Source organism: Ctenopharyngodon idella, chromosome 3, assembly GCF_019924925.1.
Source record: "Ctenopharyngodon idella isolate HZGC_01 chromosome 3, HZGC01, whole genome shotgun sequence".
Lineage (NCBI taxonomy): Eukaryota > Metazoa > Chordata > Actinopteri > Cypriniformes > Xenocyprididae > Ctenopharyngodon > Ctenopharyngodon idella.
This window is the reverse complement of record NC_067222.1, coordinates 22,840,812-22,863,298: the sequence shown is the minus strand read 5'-3', so window position 1 is coordinate 22,863,298 and position 22,487 is coordinate 22,840,812. Positions and strand designations below refer to the sequence as shown.

The 22,487-nt window shown below is 38.3% G+C and overlaps 1 protein-coding gene across 3 annotated transcripts in view; it reads left to right on the top strand.

Annotated features, from left to right (window-relative positions):
- The window catches only part of tanc2a (tetratricopeptide repeat, ankyrin repeat and coiled-coil containing 2a), a 146,968-nt gene continuing 124,481 nt past the window's right edge, over nucleotides 1-22,487 (top strand). For 2 of the 3 annotated variants that reach the window (XM_051888770.1, XM_051888774.1), the window contains exon 1: nucleotides 1-331. The gene's annotated coding sequence lies outside the window, so the exon portion shown is untranslated. Of the gene's footprint in view, nucleotides 332-10,764; nucleotides 10,851-22,487 lie in introns of all 3 variants that reach the window. The other variant, XM_051888771.1, reaches the window with a different exon arrangement.

The window sequence follows — 22,487 nt, the reverse complement described above, 5'->3', positions numbered from 1 at the left end:
GCAGAGCGCCTGTATGCGCACGGCGTCTTCAAATGATACCAGAACCGCGTCGCTACAGTTGATACATACAGAGGTCCTTCTGTTTGTGGACGCGACTGGGCTGCGCTCCTGATTTATGGTGATCTTCTGATCACAGATCTTTTACATTTGCTACGTGCTGGCTGGTAAGCACGAAAACTAGGAGTTATCGTTTAATAGGAAAGGAAAACAGAAGGACGAAGCGTTTACACTTGGCGAAGGTGTTCTTCATCTCCAGCGGTTCCTAATACACGGACACCAGCCTAGAAGAGCAGCAGATCCAAATTCATACGACTGCATATGAACATAACGGGTAGGTCCAATCTCCAAATGGCTATATGGTGTAATATACAGCGTGTTGACATGAAATGGGCGACGGTTACATGTCGTTTCCTAGCGGCGTTCATCGTGTTTGATGAATCAAAATCAATGAACTATAATATTTATTTACAACGTTATGAATAGGCTAATATCTGAGTGCTGGTTGGACCGTCAGATCTTCAGCTCTAATGTTCCTCCTTTGAAAGCGCTGTATGTATCTCCCACAGCTCTTATTTGGCAACAGTGTTGCGCGTGCAGTGTATGGTACAGACGCATGGCAGGTTTGGGGCGTTCATCAATTGGTTGTATTAATTATTAATTAATATATATTTTATTAAATTTATAATAAAACATCTATCAATTTTTATAAATGTTAGATTTTTATATATATATATATATATATATATAAGCCATATATATATATATATATATATATATATATATATATATATATATATATATATTTGTTGTATACATTTATATTAGTCCAAGGCATTTATAAAAAGTACAAGTTCAGATGGGTCCACTATTATCATAACTGCATGTAAACATCTCAATGGGGTTTCCAGTCCTGGAAATTTGTTAAAATATACTGATATTACATAGTGTCCTTATCATCCTTCAATTGTTCTTAATCAGAGAATGTGTTTTTATCTCATGGGACTTGGAGTTTTGGGGTGGGAATGTGTAACCCATCATTATTGCATGCATTTATTGTACATGCAGAAATCATGCAGCGAATAGAACAGCACAATTCCTTATGCATCAGCACTGACTGGGGCGCAATGTGGGAATTCAGACCACAACTGTGTATTGATGTCGTTGGCCTTGTCATCTTTAGATCACTGATTGGCTTTCATGCAGCTGATCACCTGCTTTACTACCACCCTAATGTTAAGTAGTCTTTGGCAGGTGTGGCAGCACACTTTTGAACTTGAGTGCCAAAGAATTTACCTTAACTTATCATTGACCCATAAGCACACCCTGATGATGGCTCTTCTAGCCGTAACAGGTTGATTGTGGTTTTTAACATAATATCCTTATTCCATCAAAGGCTTTTAATTGTATACTTCATGTGAGTGTCGTTTATATGTTCACAGACGGTTATCCCTTCTTCAGAGGGAATTTGCATTGATGCATAATCCAAAATGATCCCACATTTTGAAAAAATAGGTGTGGCACTTATTCTTAGAAGTGATTAGCGTGCTTAATATTTATTTATTTCATGATTGGCTGTCTGTAATAGCAGCTGTGGTGAAGTGATTAAGGATTTCAGTGTGCCGTCTGGGTTTTGGGGGCTTGAGACTTTTCAACAGAAAATCATCTCAGCTGCGTCTCCGGCAACCACATGAGAAATGTCTTCCCTGGTCTAGGGGGCATCAGCTGAGAAAATCACCCGATCGTAATTAAACGCTGCAAATTGATTCACCGGCTGGCCGGTGTAGTGTGTGTGTGTGTGTGAGCAGGATGAATAGACCCAGGAGTCCTTAACTAAACACCAGTGAAGTAGGATAACTTTTGCTCTTGTTTTGGAGAGAAGAGGTATTTGACAGGTATATTTTCTTATACGCCGCATTTCAGCCGCAAGACAAGTGAAATTCAATTCAAAATTGAAGGAAGCACAAAGGGCCAGGAGGAACTGATAGATTTGACACAGTTTAAATTGGTTTTCCCAAAGTTAATTTCAGAGCGTGTTGTTTTGACCCCGAACAACGAATAGTGTTGCCACTTTTCAGATCGAATCTTGAAGATTTGTCTTTCATAACTTCCTTTACACAACTAAAGAAATCTTGTCCCTTGAAACCTAGCAGCCATTCAAACATGCTAGAATTTGTTCTGTGTTCTGGACTGCAGTGTTGTTTACATTGAATGTCCCTCCTCGAAGTGGAGGGACATAATGTCATTCTCATGATTTAAAACAAGCATCCCGTGTCATCCAGCGGTTATTCGAGTATCAGACAGAAGGCTCGTCGCTAAGGCAACAATTCGCCACAAAGGCGAGCATGCCAGGTGTTGCTCTTTGCCTTTGAAGCTTCCGCACCCCTATGGGGACATTTTATGGGGTCTGTTTTCATCCTTTTTGCTGCACATGGCCAGGCACACATTGTCTCTGCTTGCCATATGATTGTAACCAGGATGCTTGTTGGGTGGGGATTTGAAAGTACCCCCTATGAGCTTTATTATATATTTGTAGGGCCCTATGAAATCCATATTTTTTCCCATATTCCATGTTTTTTTGTTAAAATTAATTTTAATGGTTAAATAAAATTTTAATAATCAAAAGGATGTTTAATAATTAGTTGAATTCATAAAACTTTTAACAATTTAATATTTTATTACAATTTTAACAACAATTGTGCCCTTTTTCCCCCAGAAATTATATGCACTGTACAATATTAATATATTTCTGTCATAATTTCTTCACGTTAAACCAAACGTTTATTTTGGCTGGTTATAGTGAAGACCATTTAGTGAATTTGTGTTGTGATGTTTAAATAGCAATCTTTGTGTGGTTTAATATTCACTGACGTATAGTACATATCACGATTTAAGTGTACAGCCTTTTGATTTATTCTACCAAATTTTACCAAATTGATATTCTGCGTTATATAGTAAATTACATGACTGGATTCTGTGATTCTGTCCATGTTTTCTGCATCACGGAAATCATAGTGACCCTATATTTGTGTGTGTGTGTGTGTGTGTGTGTGTGTGTGTGGATTGATACATAGGTCTATTAAATCTGTGGAATTTATCAATTAAAAAAGGCGGAGTCTGCAAATGCAAGGCGGAGACTATGAAACAGAAGCAGAGTCCTGTGGTGAATTGGTGGGTTTTGGTCCCCCCAACTTTTGCTCTCCAGACCGGGGTCACTTTAATTATGCGAGAAGCAACAGATGTAGGGCAGCTTAGAGTGGTGTGCAGCTGTGGAAACCCACGGTGATTTAAACGCATTGAAATGTCTTGCCTCATCTACCGCCGCACTTCATAGTTGATTGTGTGTTAATTCTTGCTTTCACATACCATTTTTTTTCCTTATATGTCTTACTCCACTCACATAACCAGGCATTAGACTATTTTTAATCTTCCCTCCTTGGGTTTTGGGGATTTAATCATCAAAATGACTTTTTGATGCCTGAAAGCTTCAGTCATCACCCTTATCAGGATCCTCAGTGATGTCTATCTTAGCCAGACATAAAAATGCTGAAAATAGAACGGCTTGATACAAGACGCGTCTTTTCTAGAAGACCGTGTTTCATACGGTCTGTTGTTTGGAAAAGCAAGACAGTTTATGTAGGTATTTATGTTCAGTCCAGGTGGGTTCCGTTCAATTCCCACCCTGATCCTGAAGGATCTACCTCACCAGCCCCCACAGGCTGATCAGAGAAAACTCCAAACTCCAGGGGCGCCTGAGGTCTGTCTCCAGACTCGAATTTTCTCATTTCTCCCATACATTCCTGTGGGTATGATTTAATTAACCTATTTGTCAGTGGCAATCTGCTCTCTCTGATATCTTTGATGGAGCTGCAAAGTAAGGAAGTTTGGGTCATCAAATGCATCAAATGTCAGGGCCAGACTGGAAAATCTGTGTTTGTTTTGGCTCACTGCCATGCCATTGTCTACTGTCAGTTTAACCCAGCGTTCAGGCCAGCATTGGTTAGTTTGGTCCATGGAGACCAGGCACTAGGGAGTTTTCATTAAGAGAACATCTACAGTAGACTATTTTATTCTTAGATCATACCCAGGATGCTTTCTGAGCCAGTGTTTGTATTAGTCAGGGATACATAAAAACTCTTATGATGACGCTTGTGTACAGTAGTGCTTGATAAAGCTGTCTTGCTCAACTTATTAACACCCCCAAGGCTTTGCTTTTTGGTTTGGCTGTTGTTTTGCTGTCTTGGTGTTAGCTAATTAACCCTTTTAAATTGCATATGTTGTTTTTTAGGGCATGTGAAGCTTGACAATTGGTTTATAGCCATATGCAGGATCTTACTATTGAATTTGTTACAGGAAAACAGGAAACTGGCTAAAGTGACCTAAATGCTTTCATTATTACCCTTATGATTCAAGGAAAATGATCTTAGAGTAACATTATCTGCATGATGATTTTCTGTTTTGAAGTTTCCATTGTCTCATTTGTTGTAGGCTAATCGTCATGAACAACATGCCTTTTTTGGCAAAGATATTTACATTAATGTTGAGTTTCTAACCCTCATGTCGTTCCAAACCTGTACGACTTTCTTTCTCCTGTGGAAAACAAAAGAATTTTTTTTTTTTTTTTTTTTGCAACGTTTTTTTCCATAAAATAAAAGTCGTTTCAATGTTGTTTGAACCTCAACATTCTCAAATACTTTCTTTTGTGTTCCACTGAAGAAAGAGTCATACAGGTGTGGATTGAAGTAAATGATGACAGAATTTTCATTTCTGAATGAAAGATATCCTTTTAAATTTTGCTCCGTTTTTCACACAAAGCTACTTCTTGGAATATAGCACACAAGTCATGTGGGCTATTTCATATACTTTATTTTGGTGCTTGCCACTGTCGTCATTCACTTTAAATATATCCAAAAGAGCGATGAGGTGTTTTGAGGTTTGAAATCACCTTTTGTGTGGAAAAAAGAAAGTCATACTAGTTTGGAACAACACGAGGCTGAGTAAATAATGAATAATAAGTGAATTATTTCTTTAAACAAAAGTAAATTGTTGATCGAAGGGTGACCAGACCACTTGTTCACAAGGAAATGAGTGTGAACATGAGCACCTTTAACTGAAGCCACATCATTTGCTTAGTATATTTGCCTAACGAGTCAGGTTTCTACACCTTCAACAACCTGCATATCCCTGTTTGCTTATGTACAGCATTCAGCAGTTCCCACACTTCCTTTCTGTTGAATGAAAAGTCATTTTTCCCTAGCATAGTACTGTTTCCTTATTGATGGCACTTCACCATAAACACGCTTTAAAGGGACAGTTCACACAAAAATGGAAATTCTTTCATCATTTACTCACCCTCAAGTTGTTCCAAACTTCTCTCTTGTCTCTTCTGCTGAACACAAAAGATATTTTGATGAATGTTGGTAACCAAACAAAATACTATGGAAGTCAGTGGGACCCTGGGCCTGTTTGGTTACGAACATTCTTTAAAATATCTTTTGTGTTCAGCAGAAGAAAAAAAATCATACAGGTGGGTTTATAAACTTTAGGGTGAGTAAATGATAAATTCATTCTTTTTAATAAATTTTCATTTTTGGGTGAACTATCCCTTCAAGTCCTCTTATTGCCGAATATTGTTAATCTGGAAAACGTCTTACCATAGCCACAATCTGTTACCTACAAGTATTTGTTTACTTAGTTAGCTTGAGCTGTTTGCTTTGAGAAGCACCTCTTGAGTGGATATCCTGCTGATGAAAACACAAGCATGTGACTTGAAATACCCTCACTACTAATCTCAAACCTGTTAAACAAGCTTTTTATAACTTTTTATTGTCATAGATAGTAGATTAAGATAAACATTCTTGGTAAAAGAAGAGAGATCCGCAAACAAATGTCCGGATTCAAAGTTTCCCGCATGATCACCACAGCTCAAATGTTTCTGGGAGCAGTTGCTTTGACCTTAGACATTATATACATCTTAGATAGTGTATATGTCATTTAGCATCTGTGGCTGGAAACAAGCTTCCTCTGATAATGTTGGAGACATAGCAGCTCCTTTGTAAAGACCAGGCCTTTTAGTACTGTCACCTCCAATGGAGAGGATGACTGGAGCCCTCTGATTTGATATGATGGCTCTTTGACTTCATTTCTTTTCCTTGTGTTGCACACACCATCTCCTCCTCGCTGTGGTTTTAGGTTGAATACGCCCTTGCAAGCTTCTAGCACGTTATGCCAGTGGCGTGTGCTGCAGCAGCTGCAGGTTAACTGCAGGATCCATCTCTGATCTGACAAGCTTTCGCTGGATGAAACCAACCACCCAATGAAGCTTTGTTCAGTGTGAAGTCTGTTATATCTTACGCTCCATATCCAGCAGCTGGAATGAGAGTAGAGCTTGTCTCCTTTTACTATAGAGACTGGTGAATCATTTTGAAATCATTTATTAAAATGAATAGGTGGTCAGAACCTATTTGTAGGAACTATAATGGCATTTATAGTACTTTAAATTAAGTAGATACAATTTAAAATATTCATTCTAAAATCTGTCTGTCTTTCTGTCGTCTATCCATCTGGGGTGTAATGGTACACAAACTTGACGGTTCGGGACGTACCTCGGTATTGAGTTCGGTGCGGGTTCGGTACAGCTGGGCGGAGAAAACTAAACATAAAATTGCTTCTTTTTTTTCTTCTTTTTTTATTAAACAGTGGCGTATTGAACAAAATGTGTCTCACTCTTTTAAATAAATTTAATTATAACATTTTCTAAAGGATAAAAAAAACTGTCTCAGCTAATGCTGTAAACTATATATAGGGAGCCCTTACTTGCACATTACCATAATATTAAAGGTTACAATTAACAACAGAGCCCAAAATATTAAATTCAGTTGCTGTTTATTTTTAGATTTAATCATCAACACTCAAATAAAAAACATGTAAATTGCTCATGTTTTTGCATTAACTTAATCTAATTATAAAATTATTACTCCCAATTCATTTTTGAAATATCATTTACACAGTTATTGTCATAACTTGTCTTGACAAATGTATTTTAAATATAGTAAATAATTAAGACATTACTAACAGGTAAAGTAAATTTAATGAATATATAAGCTAATATAGTGCATATATTTAGTGAAATGCTCCCCTCTAGAGTTCATTTCTCTAGTGAACTAACATGCTGTCGGTGTTAAATGACTTGCCTGAGGTAAATGTAATGCTATGTGAAATATTATTCTCAAGCTGTTTTTTTTGATGTCTTTCTGCGGTTGAAACACTGGTTGAGAGATTACATGCATTTCTAGATCATCTGTTCTTCTGCGCTTTTTCCTGTTGTGGCAGTTAGCAAACAGCATTGCATTACCGCGCACGTGGCCCCTTCTGGATTAGTGTGAATCGCCTGTGTCTGACTGTACTCGTCGTCTAACTGCATGAACTGAACCGTGACGTTCGTACCATACGTTTAAGGATGAATACATGTACTGTTACACCCCTACTATCTATCTATCTCTGCTCTATTCACAGCCTATTTTTATTTAATTTTTTTATAACATCATAATTATAACTATAAATCTTATATATTGTCATATATAAATAGTTAATATTTCTAACTCTATGTAATGAATAAAAAATATAATATACACACACACACACACACACACATGCATACATACATACATACATATCACTGCCTACTTTTGATTTAATTCTTAACTTCTACCAGATGGCCTGTGATTTCAAATATCTGTTAGTCACACATGCATATTATCTCACATTTGCTCATTCTGCTGATGTTGTGCCTTTATATTTGCTGACTCGCATGATTCAGGCTGTTGGTCAAACAAAGGCTGACGTTTAAGTGATGATGAAAAAATCATTGCCGCTTGTTTAGTGTTCTTTTGTTCTTTGTTTTGACCACAGCTCCACAATCATCCATTGAAACCAGAAGTTAAGCAAGCAGAGCAGAAAGGAGAAGTGGAGTCTTTTCAAACATGTGTGCTGTAAATCTGCACTGGTCTGTTGTGTCAGACAGTCTGAGTCATTGTTGTGGCAGATGTCTGTCCAATCACCTTTGACCCCTTTGCTTGAGGCCACAGTAAATGCCCTGTCTTGGAGGGCTGGAGGGAGGCTGTTAAATGACAGGCTCTGTTTTGCATTTGAAAGTGTGGACATGTTTCAATTAAGATGCAGACGTTGTCACTCTTTTGTCTTTGCTTATCTGGCTACTGAATTTAACATCGTTCACCTCTCTCAAACTGTGAAAATGTGTGAAGTTAGTGTGTGTGTGTATGTCCATCTCTGTAAGTAGTGGAAATTGAGGGTGTTATTTTAATATGCAGCTTATTAATTTAAGTTTTTTCCATATTCATTAGTGCTAATATATCATCACCACATGGTCCAGCTGGTGACAGCAGTGAGTGAGGATGTATGGCATAGTCACTTGCAGAACGTTTGGCCGTTTTCACACTTGGTCCAAATCTGAATTTGATTTCATGCCCCTTTCCCTGCCGTCCCTGGGCTCTTTTCACATGAGTTGCATCTGAATTTGCATACTGTCAGCATTTAAAGGTGCAGTAAGTGATTTCTGAAAAGCACTGTTGATTTTTGAAATCTACCAAAACAAATACACAACTCCCTTAATTGCTACACCCACAAAATGCACAAACTCACAATGCAAGAGTGGATGTCTCTTAGCTGAAGTGAAGCAAAATAATGCTTTGCGAAAAATAAAGCGTAGATAACGAATGACAAGGAAGAACAAAAAATGAACACAGTACACAAGAGTATATACATGCAAGGGTTTGTTGTTAGTCACCAGTAGCACAGCAGCTCCAGACAAACAATGACACTCAAAACTGTCTGGTTACTATCTTGGTTCTGTGAAGCATTGCAAAACCAGTGTAACTCATGTATGAAGCAGAAACAAAGCAACCTCTGCATCTGTTTTCAGGCCTTTCCACTTAGGTCTCTCCAGTGTTGGAAAGCTTTTTTAATATTAATGCGGGTCCTAAAGATCTTGCCTGATCATAACTCTTCTTTTTCTAGTGATATTCCTCTGACCTCTTCTCTTTTGTAATGTCTCTCAGCCATCTCTCTTTCTACAATCATTATTCAAATCTCCCTCTTGCTCACTCTCTCAGGAGTGTGCTACTGCTGATTGGCTAGAAGTGTGTTGTGGCGCTCAGTCCGATCCACTTTCAACAGCGTTTCTCAGAAATCGCTTACTGCACCTTCAGGGCTTGACATTAACACCCACCAATGTGGCAAATGCAGGTGCATTTCAGCAGTGGCATGTAACGCAGTCACTCCTGCTAGCCACTTTGGCTGGTTGAATTTTATATATACATTTTTCAGTTGTAGTCTTTTAAAAAGGCATCTGAAATAATAAACTAAGTGCAATGTAGTGTTGTCAAAAATATTGTTTTTTCGATACATATCAATACTGAAATATCTGAAACGCTTCCAGTACTCATTTTCCGCAGAATAGACACACAATACCAGCTGTGCTTTCTCGTTCTCTCATCTCTCCAACAGCTAGTTGACACACAAACCCGCCTTCTCTCACTCACTTACTTCATTTGCTCAGGATGCATATTGTTGGTGTTACAGGGATTGAATTTTGGCGTGGGATTGCATGTATTGCACATGATTTTACCTATTCCTGCAGATTTTGTGTTCACACCCAATGTGCACATAAAGCCGCCTCTCAGTACTAAATTCTTTTTTCATTGTTTATTGTGCTTAACATCTAAATACACACAAAATAATGTCAAAATGTCAGTCTTGATGAGTATTCCCCTAAAAACCCAGTGAAAATGCTGAGTGGCTAGTAACTAGCCACAGTGACTGGTGAGCAAAAAGTCCAACCCTGTGCACCTTTAACAAAGAACTTGCTTCTCAAAATTAAATAAAGTGCGTTTTATAAATATCCATGCTGTTCAAAAGGGGTTGGTAAGGTTTTCTTATGTTTTTGAAAGATGCTCACCTAGGCTGAAATTATTTGATCAGAAATGCAGTAAACTCTTTTCTATTTCAATATATTTTTATTTTAGAAGGTAATTTATTCCTGTGATGGCAAAGTTGAGTTTTCAGTATCATTACTCCAGTCACATGGTCCTTCAGTGTCACATGATCCTTCAGAAACCATTCTAATATGCAGATTTGGTGCTCAAAAACATTACTTCTTATTATATTTCAGCTAGATTAAAAATAACCAACATGAAATGGCGGCAACAACTTGCCAAAAAGAGATTAGTGACATCAGCATAAAAAGGACGTTGTTTCAGAGCCAAAGCAAGTTGTTATATTTTGACGAAAGATTGTGAGGACAATTTTGCTAGCAAAAAAAAGGTTGGTTGTCTATTGTCAGTAGGGATGTATGAAGAAGTCACTTTCAAACCAAGGAGATTTCTGTTGTTCAACGTGGTGAATCCCATTGCAAAATCTGTGTGAGTAAATCTTTTGCCTTCACACAAAATTCCAGATTGCAGGGATTACTATTGGAATGACTGGATTTTGCCCATGGAAATTCACCAAATAATGGTACCTTCAGAAAAAAAAGACTAAGAAATTTGTTCCATTTCCAGTCATTGCTTAATGAAACCAAGAAATAAGTGCTGACTTGATGTGATGTTTTGTGGAGTGATCATGACCTTCAGACATGACCTTCACACACTCCCAGAAGGCAGTGTCATGACTATTATTGTTCTCCTGTATTCGATGCTTTTTGAAATAAGACACCTTTGACCTCTGCTGTGACTGTCTGTTCCTTCTCAGAAAATGCCCATGCAGAAACAAGACCCTTTGGGTGGAAGGAACAAACAGGAAGGCTGCCGAGACTTCTGTTCCGCGCAACAACAGAAGTGGGTTCTTTTCTTTATTAAAGAGCCAAGAATGTGAGAATATCTCTCTACTGTACAACATCTGTTTCCTCTGAAGATAATCTCAGGCTTACATGATCCTCAAACCGACAGCTGTTTGACTGTGCAAGTACAGAAAAGACTGCTTTCTTTTAGAAATCTCCATAGTGAAGTGTCCAGACGAGGTCCTCTGTCATCTTTGTGTAAAACAATGCTAGGTACACTAACAGAGCCATCACTATTGTGCTAACACAGCTGCTTTGGATAACTTTGGCTTTTGTGAGCCTTTTAGCCTCGGTGGTATGGATTATCATCACTATGAAGCTATGCTAGAGATGTCAGCTTGTATGACTCAGATGTAATACCATGTGTACAGTAACACCTGAGGCCTGGATTTAAGTTTTTGCATCAAGGAGTTTGATGGATAATATGGGACTCAAATGTGATGCTCTGAGCTAAGCAAGTGATTTGCACAAGTAGGACACATTCCTGGATCATCATCCTTTGTTGGACATCAAACAACATTCCTGTCAAAGAGGCATTTAGTTTCATTCACTAGCCATATGTTAAATGGCTAGTGTAAAATATATATATTTTTTATACTTGGGATCACATGATCCTAAAACACAACCCTATGCACTTATTTTCTGAGCTTATAAATAACACTTGTATGCATTCATTACTGAATGAGAAGAACCATTGACCTAACCTATCCTAAAACCAAATGATGGTGTTTGGTTGATAAGGATGTTGTTCCAGGCCTTAACCATAAATCAAAGGCTAACCATAAGCCTAAACCCAGATGATAAGAAACAGTGTTATTTTAGTAATATTTATATAGTAATATAGTTTTATTATTATTTTGAATTGGCTTTTATTTTTATATCTTCAGTTTTCATTTTTGTTTTACTTTATTTTTTTACAACCCGAATTCCGGAAATGTTGGGACGTTTTTTTTAATTTGAATAAAATTAAGTTAATTGATATCAGGTCTGTAACATTATTAGCTATAAAAGGGATGTCTTAGAGAGGCAGAGTCTCTCAGAAGTAAAGATGGGCAGAGGCTCTCCAATCTGTGAAAGAGTGCGTAAAAATATTGTGGAATACTTTAAAAACAATGTTCCTCAACATTGCAAATCTCATTATCTACAGTGCATAACATCATCAAAAGATTCAGAGAAACTGGAGAAATCTCTGTGCGTAAGGGACAAGGCCAAAGACCTTTATTGGATGCCCGTGGTCTTCGGGCCCTCAGACGACACTGCATCACTCATCTGCATGATTGTGTCAATGACATTACTAAATGGGCCCAGGAATACTTCCAGAAACCGCTGTCGGTAAACGCAATCTGCCGTGCCATCTGCAGATGCCAACTAAAGCTCTATCATGCAAAAAAGAAGCCATATGTGAACATGGTCCAGAAGCGCCATTGTGTCCTGTTGGCCAAGGCTCATTTAAAATGGACTGTTTCAAAGTGGAAAAGTGTTCTGTGGTCAGACGAGTCCAAATTTGACATTCTTGTTGGAAATCACGGACGCCGTGTCCTCCGGGGTAAAGAGGAGGGAGACCTTCCAGCATGTTATCAGCGTTCAGTTCAAAAGCCAGCATCTCTGATGGTATGGGGGTGCATAAGTGCATACGGTATGGGCAGCTTACATGTTTTGGAAGGCACTATGAATGCTGAATGCTGAATGAGGTTTTAGAGCAACATATGCTCCCCTCCAGATGATGTCTGTTTCAGGGAAGGCCTTGTGTATTTCAGCAGGACAATGCAAAACCACATCCTGCAGCTATTACAACAGCATGGCTTTGTCGTAGAAGAGTCTGGGTGCTGAATTAGCCTGCCTGCAGTCCAGATCTTTCACCTATAGTGAACATTTGGTGCATCATTAAACAAAAGATGACCACAAGCTCTTCAGCAGCTGGAAACCCATATCAGGCAAGAATTGGACCAAATTCCTACACCAAAACTCCAGAAACTCATAACCTCGATGCCCGTCGTTTTCAAACTGTTTTGAAAAGAAGAGGAGATGCTACACCATGGTAAACATGCCCCCGTCCCAACTATTTTGAGACCTGTAGCAGGCATCAAATTTGAAATGAGCTCATTTTGTGCATAAAATTGTAAAATTTCTCAGTTTAAACATGTTATCTATGTTCTGTTGTGAATAAAATATTGGCTCATGTGATTTGAAAGTGATTTGAAAATCTTTTGCCTTCATGCAAAATTCCAGATTGTGTGGATTACTATTGAAATGACTGGATTTTGCCCATAAAAATGGGCAGAAAAATTGGACCTCTTTCTCAAGCGTACCTAGCCGGCATACTAATGTAGAACCTGGAAGCACTGCACTGTGTTAACAGCGTAGAAGACTGACAGGGAAGAGAAGAAATTGTTGAATAAAGTTATTTTTTTTATTTTTTTTTGCGCACAAAAAATATTCTCGTCACTTCATAACTTTAAGGTTGAACCACTGCAGTCACATCAACTGTTTTAACGATGTCTTTACTACCTTTCTTGGCCTTGAAATTAGTTACGACGTTGCTGTCTATAGGGAGGTCAGAAAGCTCTTGGACTTCATTAAAAAATATCTTATTTTGTGTTCCGAAGATGAATGAAGGTCTTACAGGTTTGGAACAACATGAGGGTGAGTAATTAATGACAGAAATTTCATTTTTGGGTGAACTAACCCTTTAAGATTTTCATCTAATATTTCTTCTTTCAGAATTATTTCAACTTACAAATGTTTTTAATAGTTTTAGTTAACGATAACCATGATAAGAATGTTATGCCCCCCACCCCCCCAAAAAAAAGTTGATCCATGAAAATGACCAACTTGTGTAAAGCACAATAAGCCGGGTCTAGGATGAGCACTGACCATACACTATAATTAGCAAATCACAAGCTTGTGTCCTGAGAAGCCTGGGACATGTTAGGTGAATCTGACTCATGCAGATAGTGGAAGAACTTTAGTAGCATCTTTCTCTTCCTTGAATGTTTGTCCGATGGTACCCTAACCGAGCACAACAATGGACCTCTTTCTCAAGTACAACTCTCTTAATGTATTTACTGCACCCAGTTTTGTTGACGTCAGTATTTCTGGTTCCTATTTTAAACAGCGCTCTAGCCATTCATCAGCTCTAAATGTTATTTATGGCCATAAATGTTCAGGTTACGCTAGGACATGCACATTTGCCTGTTCAAAGCCAGGCATAAAAGACATAGTAGGTAAGTAGGTGTGACCTCCACTCTGCTCATGTTTAATTCCTCAGTTTGTCTGTGACCCCGCCCCTTCCTGCAGTGCTGGAGCAGCATGTGCTGTTTATTATGCTGCTGAATGAAGAACCAGCCCCAGCGTGTCCTCATTCTGTCTCCTTCATTGGGAGAGCGACCAATCAGCCTCCACGGTTTCAAATCCGCAGATTTGCACGAGCACTCTTTGATATGACATTGCTTAGATGGCTAGCATACTTCTCTTTTCACAGTTTGTGCGAATTCTCCATGCAGGTGGAGAAGGAGAGAAAGAGTGATAGTGGAGGGATAGATGGATGGATGGATGGATAGATAACACCCTGTGCTTCTCTGGAATCTTGGACTCCCTCTGAGGAGCTGGTGGATTCCAGCACTACGCTGGATTATTAATGAGTGTCTAGCTGAGAGAGAAAACTCAACCCCAAGAGCGCACACATACTAAGAAAAAAGAAGGGAGTGGCTGAGAGACACAAGCACAGGAAACAAGATAAAGAGAAAGAATTGTAATGAAAGAGTGTAGAGCAATGGGAATGAGTGATTGAATGTGCTACAAAGGCGAGGAATGACAGTAAAGTAAAAATGCATTGTAAACACGCACAAACGTTTAGCATGCGCTGGCTGGTCCACAACACCCAGCAGGCAGGTGAGACGACAGCGAGTATGGAAATCAGCTACTGATAAAACGCTCTGTGTTTGTGTGTGTGTTTTAGGGTGTGTCGCTGTGCTGGGGGTGGTCGAGAGTAAAATGTGGCTGCGCAGTTGAATGTTGTTTACACTAGCTTCAATAAACATTTCTGACTGCCTTTGTTAGCATGCACAAAGGAAGTACAGATACCTCGTGGATTGAGCTGAAACATTTATGAGTTCGCTCTTTATTTTCCATCATTTTCACTCATGATGTCACGCCATGTTGTTTAGATTCTCGTCACGGATTAACACTCCCGAATTCAATCCTTTAGAATCCTATTGTCGATTTCTGTCAGGCACAGTCCATCTGCAGAACGCAACCTACAGGCGCTTTGAGACGTAAACCTTGTTACTTCAGGCAAACAAATGCTACTTGATCAGCTTTTTGGAACGGCTAAGAACTATTTTAAATGTGACACTCACACTTAAAAAAGCAGTGCAATTTGTGAGATGTTCAAAAAGCAGCTCAAGGTGTGATTGCTTGATGTAGTATAATTTGCAGTAGTTCTTCACTATTAAATTTGTCTTGTTCAAGGATTTTTTTTAAATACTTTTTTTTACAGATTTTAACTTGTCTTTTTTTTGCATATTGGCAATGGTTTAAAGTTGGAATAAAATCAGAATTAACTTTATGTGCTGTGGGGATGATGTCATTTTGTAGGCCAACATGGATGTTATAGCATCATCTGGGTTCCCTTAACACACACACACACACACAAAAAAACATTTTTCCATTGGCTTTTGGATTATTGCAGAAAATAAGCTCTGTGACAAACAAAAGTTTATGATTCTTGCATGTTTTGTTTATCAAGATAATCTCCGCAAAATTAACATAAATTTGTATGAATTTTAAAGGGCTAAATAATCCGCAGAAGTAAAAAAAAAAAGCTAATGTTTGGCTATGTACACCACGATCCTACAACTTCAACATCATGATGGGTCAGCTTGATGTTTGGGTTCTTTCAGAGAGTAACAGATGAGAGCTATTTGTCAACATTGCCTTAAAGAACCTCATTGTTAGTGATCAGTTTGATGCTCGCCATTGTCACACTTGTCAGCATATCATAGAAATGCTAATAAAATGTTTAGTCTTAAACATCTTGATCAGGCAAGGGGTCTTGCTTGTTACATAGCCCCTCATTGTTTGCAAGAGAGTTTTACTGAATATTTGTTCCAGAGCTATAGCTCACTCGCTGGCACATCATAAATGCCTTTTTTCTGGATTCCTATTGCTTGCGTTATCGTCTCTGTGTTCTCTGGTTGGCTAGTTTCTTATGATCTAGTTTCTCTGTAATGTTTGGGCACAGTTTCAGTTGTTGCTAACAACTTGAGCTTGAATCAGGCTGTTGTTTTATAAAGGTACATTATTTTATACACTTTGCAGTTGTCTATCTGTTTAACGTCGACATGAAATGACATTTTGAACCTGTTTTACTTCTGTAATGTGTCATTAAATAAATTAATATAATGTGATATTAAACTGACGAGGAACATGTGGGAAGACCGTATGGTGTATGTTAATTCCCTAGGCCAGGGGTTTTCAAACTGGGGTCTGCAAGAGGGTTTCTAGGGAGTCTGTGGAAAATTGGAGGAAAAGATTAAAGTTCTATAACTAGAGCAGTTCTGGATTCTGTTTTAAACAAACTTTTCTTTCTATGTCGGACCCCCCCCCCCTCTTTTTTTCTTTTTTCTTTTTTCTTCATTTTTCTTCATCCTCTTTGTTCCTCTCTACTCCTCCTGTCTGTTCAGTTGTTCCTGACGGTGACAGTGCTCCCGTAAGGTAGTCACACCGGTTTAACAGCGGGGACAGGTGGCATGAATGGATTCACACGTTCCAATGAGATTCTTAGCCCAGGAAGAGTGAAAGAGGAAGATGGCAATGCGTTTTTCAGTGAAACATTATAATTTCCTCAACTTTCAGTCACATTACAGAGCATTACTTTTGCTGTTCATTTGTGAGACGCACTGCCTGCAATTATGTCAGTGATTTTGCATATTTTTTCAGGCCCTGTGCCATATGACTGAGGAAACAGTGATGCATTGTCAGATAGGCTAGTAGTTTATTGTATACTTCTGCTTTTTTTACTCCTGAAATTATGCATGACTATTAGGACTGCATGATTTGGGGGATTCTAGTTTTTTTTTTAGAACAGCAGTGCCTATGTAAACTATGTTGTGTTCCTAAATGCGTGTTATAATTGACCCAAACTGAGAGCTAATGCAGAGATGAGCAGCATTTACTGTGAACTGGGGCGCTCCGAGACACAAAAACAAGGACACAATGCCATGCTTCATTCTGAAACATGCAGTGCACATATTTATTTAATTAAATCGCAGTCTTTGCGATTCAAGCCATGTCATGATTCCGATTTTATTTCAGTTAATCATGGAGCCCTAACAACTATCTTTAATACGAATTATGAACACACAAAATCTCAATCTGATGTAATCAAGTGTGTACAGTAATATTAGAGAAGAACAAATAGAGGAAGGGAAGCTAAAAAGTGAAATGTAAAGAGCCAAAGAGAGGGAGAGAGCGACAGAGAGAGGCAGTGTTGTAAACAGCCACCTTCAGGCGCTTAGACACATTGTTCTGATAAAGCTCAACTGTGACGCATAGAGTTGTATGTGTGTGTGTATATGTTTGTGTGTGTGTGTGACCATTTTTTAAAACTACGTGCCAAACCTGGAGATCCTTATGCAGACTCGCTAGCATTAACCCTGGAGGCTGATAACATCTGGAGTGGCTCAAATCACCACCGTCCTCCCCCCACTTCAGACTCCAGCAGTGGAATTCCTCCCTCTGCCATGGGGGGAACGTTTAACATCTAATACCACTAGGGAATCACAGCAAAGCGGAGCATGATAGCGAACCCAATTTCAGCTCTAGAGAGCCCCTTTTGAAGTGGAAATTTTGTCCCTAGGAGTCATACGCCACCATGGAGCGGTCAAAAGAAGTCAATGACCATTTCCTCATCCTCCTTGGTACTGTCATTTCTAGGTCCTTTTGAAGTGACTAATGCTTTTCGGATACAAATAACAGTGTGAGGACATGAAAGACGACATCTTCACGCAAAGCTTTTATAGGGCACTAGACTGACTAAAATGGTGGCATTAAAAATGTAATGTTTTTGAGAATATGACTTAAAATCAAATTCACTGTTTGTCAGCATTTTTCATTTGCTTAAATCCGTAATATCAGATTCATGAATTCGTATGAATATATATATTAGTAGTGTGTATTTATACACGTTTCTCAAATGACCCTATGGTGTAGATATTTCAACATTGTGCGCTTGAAGGTCTTTTGCTACCTAGAATCCTTTTTCCAGCAGCCCTTTATTGAAGACCACCTTCAACTGAATGTTAAATAACTATGGGCTGACTATATCCTCTTCTGCTGGAACTTAGAGAAATAGTGTCATGAATTGAGTGAAAAGAGAGATAGAGGTGTATTATTTGATGTCTGATGTTCGTGAGATGTGATAGCTTCTTCTTTCCTTAAAACCCTTTATTTTCTGTAGGGAAGGGTAGAAAAATGTCTTCTTTTTTTTTTTTCCCCCCATAGTCTTGTTCTCTCTCACTTTCTCTCCCAGTTGGTGAGATTTGTCCTTGTGAGGGCACAACGCTCTCCACTGTTTCAGCACACTGTGCTGGCTAAAAATACCCTCCACCCCCTTGGCTCAGCATCCACTGCCCAGTGTGGGCTAGAGAAGGAATGAGGAAGGGAGACCAAAAGGCACTAAGGGTGGGTGAGAGATAAGAAAAGGGGTTTGAGTGAACTCGAGCTCTTTCTTTTGAGCTCCTGCTGAGATTGTTCCACCCCCAGGTATGATGGTGAATACAGGGCTATTTTTGATGGAGATTTGTCATACTGAGAACCTTAAAACACTACCTGTATATGATGTAGGTGTTTGCAGTAACTCCAGCCTAACATTGTGTAATAGCCAGGTGTGACACAGCAACTTTCCAGACTTAAGTAACCTTTCTGCCCACACTAAATATGAAAATCATTTGTGAAGGGAAAAAGCAAGTCAGATTTGATGTTTATACAGCTGTGTAATGGGATTTTGGACTGATTTCACCTGTATATGATCGGTGCTGTATAAGATATCTGTATTATACATTCATCCATAAAACATTTTCAAATATTGACGTTTCTGTATCAGTTTTTACAGAAGAATCTGTATCAGTTTTGAGTCTTGTTCTTAATTTCAAATGCTATATAGTTGCTGAATCTACAGCGCATGTCCAAATGTATTATATTTGAATTATGTTGTTAGTTATTGTTGTTGTGGTTCTTGTGTCAGTCTGAATTGAAAAGACAACATTTATTGGATTGAATCATTCTACCAAATCTTTCACTGAATCAGCTAATGAATTAACATCTGACTCACTTCCTGATTATGTCCCCATTAGCTTGTCCTATATTAACAAAAGGCAGACTTTACGGGAGCTGCTGTGCTAATGGGAAACCTTTTACGCTTCTATGCAAGAGTATTTCAGGGCTAAATGTCCTTCAAGGTCAGAGTGGATGAATTAGAGAATCAGCGGCCTGGAGGAGTGACTCCTTCTAATGGACATGCTAATGAGTCCTTAATTGAGTTGTGTAAAGACGTCTCTGTTGCACCTCTCACCACAAATGAAGACATCTCAGGAGAGCATTCATGCAGCCTGATTCTCAGAGGGATGCCTCCCAGAAATCATCTGTGGGACAAATCTGGATGCAAGTTAACTAAAGTGAATCAAGGCATTAGTTTTAATTAAATGAAAACCACAGGTAGGCAGTGTTGTCAAGAAAATGAATAAAAAAACAGACTTCATAAAAGATGAAAGACAAAATGAAAAAGACCCACAATGATAATTCCAATTTAATACATTTAAATTAATTAAGATTTAAGTCAAAAATTATATGTTGCAAGTTATATGCCAAGCAAAATGAGTTAAAGGGCATTTAAAATGTCTTTTAAAGTGTAAAAATGAGCATAAACTTGGAGCAGTAAACTCCTCACAGAGCTTTGGGTGTGTCATCTTCAGGTTATTCAGGTCTTTTCAAATCGTGTCTTGTCTGTATTTTTTGTCACGTGACTCATTTCCCCTCTAGATTGGTTGCAAAAGTTCTGTTTTTCCTATGAATTTCATTACAATATGTTTAGTAGGTAGTCACTTCCTGAATCAGAAGATGTGTTGCAGTCTTGTCTGGCTCTTCCATGTAGTTGCGTTATATGTTCCCACATCTCTTACTATTATGAGATGAATGGATTTGTATGACTCACTATCTTAAGCTCAAATATCAACTGATGTGTAGTTATGCATACCTTAAAAACTAGTAGCCTCAAGTCTTACCTTTCCTTGATTTCTTTTTTTAAATAGATTATGTGATTGATTAATGTGTATTTTGCTTGTTCCAATGGGTCAAAAACACGGTATGTGATAGAAAATAAGCTTTTCACATCTACACATACCTGGAGGAGGATGAAGTATCTAATTTCAGAGAAGATTTGGAAACCAACCCATGACAATAGAGACTGTTCAGGTTCGGTTAAGGGAAGAGACACAGAATATCATCATGTTCCTTGCCAAGAGCACTAGGTGACTGAGTTGTTATGAAATTAGTGATGGATTAGCGGTTTCATATTGCATATATGTCATCACTGTTTGTTATGATCCTCGCAGTTAAAGTGAAGTTCCTGCCTCCTCGACGCGTCATGACATGAAATTTATTGACTCCTTTTCTAGAGTGGAACCATATCCTGAATGTTGTGGGAAAATTTCATTTTGTATTGAATTATGGTTAGGGTTAGGTTATGTAATAGATCTTCTACTTCTAGTGTTGTTCATATGGTTTCTTTCTGTCCAAGTAGGTGATTCTTGGCCAGAATGAGCTGTATCATGGAACAGACTTGGTAATGCTGTTTAGTTAAAAGTCTAGCTTTGTACAATTACCTTACAATTGGATCAAGATCAAGCTATCCTCCTGACTTTTATCTCAGTGTGACCTTTGACCTTTCCTTTGCACATACAAGAGCTCCAAGGCTGACCTACATTGTCATTCAGGGCTGGGTGTGAAATTGCAATTTTCCGCCTGGTTGATGCAGTAATGAGAAATTGATGTAATGAGACAGAATTTAGGAGGAGGAGGAGTTTACAAGAGAGCTCTTTTCCAAATGCCACACTTTCAGTGTCTCTTGAATGCCTCCATCTTGTGGTCCTCTTTTTCTTCGAGTACACTTTGCCTTTCACAAAGTATCTTATAAAAGCCATTCTGAAGCAAAAAAAAAAAATTCCTGAAGCAGTGCTTATACAACATTAATGGCTTTTTTCTCAGTAATACAGCAGTAACTTTAGTGCCATTACCTGGACACCAGATGGGTCTTTGTTAATTTGTTGTGTATGAATTTTATACGTTTATTTTGTCATTAAACATCTGAGTCTGACGTGCATTTGAACGTAATTAAAGCTGTGACAGCTGAGTGCATGAAGTGTCAAACATTCCACACTTCATTTTTTCCGTTAATTTAGTGCATCATCCGGGTATTTAAGGTGCACTTTTTCTTTTTGGAATTTTCTGTGTGAACTTGCACTATTTGTACTTAAAAATGTCATAGAATAGTGCATAAGTACGCAAATTGGGATGCACCTGTTGTGTCACTGCAGCTGCCGTTAGAAGCTCCGGTTCCCATAGAAACCTGAGACTCGCGCTTAGGACTGCACATGCGCATTGGCTCGTCTAGCCTGAAAAATAAGCTTTTTTTTAATGCTATTTGAGCATAAGAAACAACATTTATGGGACAGTTCATGTCAGATTTTGTTGCTGATTTGCTGTTATTTAATTGGGAGTTCGCCAAGCAGTTTTTTTTTTTTGAGATTTCAGGATTCCCCCATTCAAATAGAAAGGACTTGGTCTTGGATGCCCGAAATAGCTGCCCGGAGGCATTGCAAATAAGGCCGCCAAGTGAACAGACATTCCTTGAAAGGGACTTTGGTAATATTCAGAATTCCACATCTTTTTGACAGTATAATGACAGCTCCTCTCAAATGTGTTAATGGGACGAATGCAATGTTTTGTAGGCTAGAGGTTTATTAATGGTTTATAAGATCCCAGGTTAAAGCTTGTGATGGCACAGATTAGGGCTGCACAATTAATCGCAATTAACATGAAATCACACTTACACTGATTTGGCTTAGTGCGATTATGAAATTGCAAAGGCTGCGATTATTTATTTATTTTTTATTTATTTATTTATTTATTTATTTATTTTATTTTTTTTTTTTTTATGTGCAGATTGTCAGTGAAACACGGCTCTGTGATCAGTAGTAAATGCTGCTCCATCTGAAAGCACTGCGAGTTTAAGTTGCTTATAACGTGCATTTGAAAAAGCAACACGCGTTAAACATCTTTCCAAACATGAGAAGCATGAATCTCTTGTCCAACAAAAGACAACATTTAATAGCATGTTTATATTCCATACTCACTTCATAACATCAGTTGAGGGTTTGAAAACATCCTTCTGTGAGATGATGTGGCTTCTTACACAGAATAAGGCACACAACATGATAAAGGCTATGTTGATTAGCATTGAAGTATAAATATACTTTATTATCATGAAAATACCCGAGAAGGTTTGAAGAGCTCAGATAAACCATATACAGTCGTAGTTGTGTGTTTATTAATCATGTTTAATCAATCAAAGCGTTTC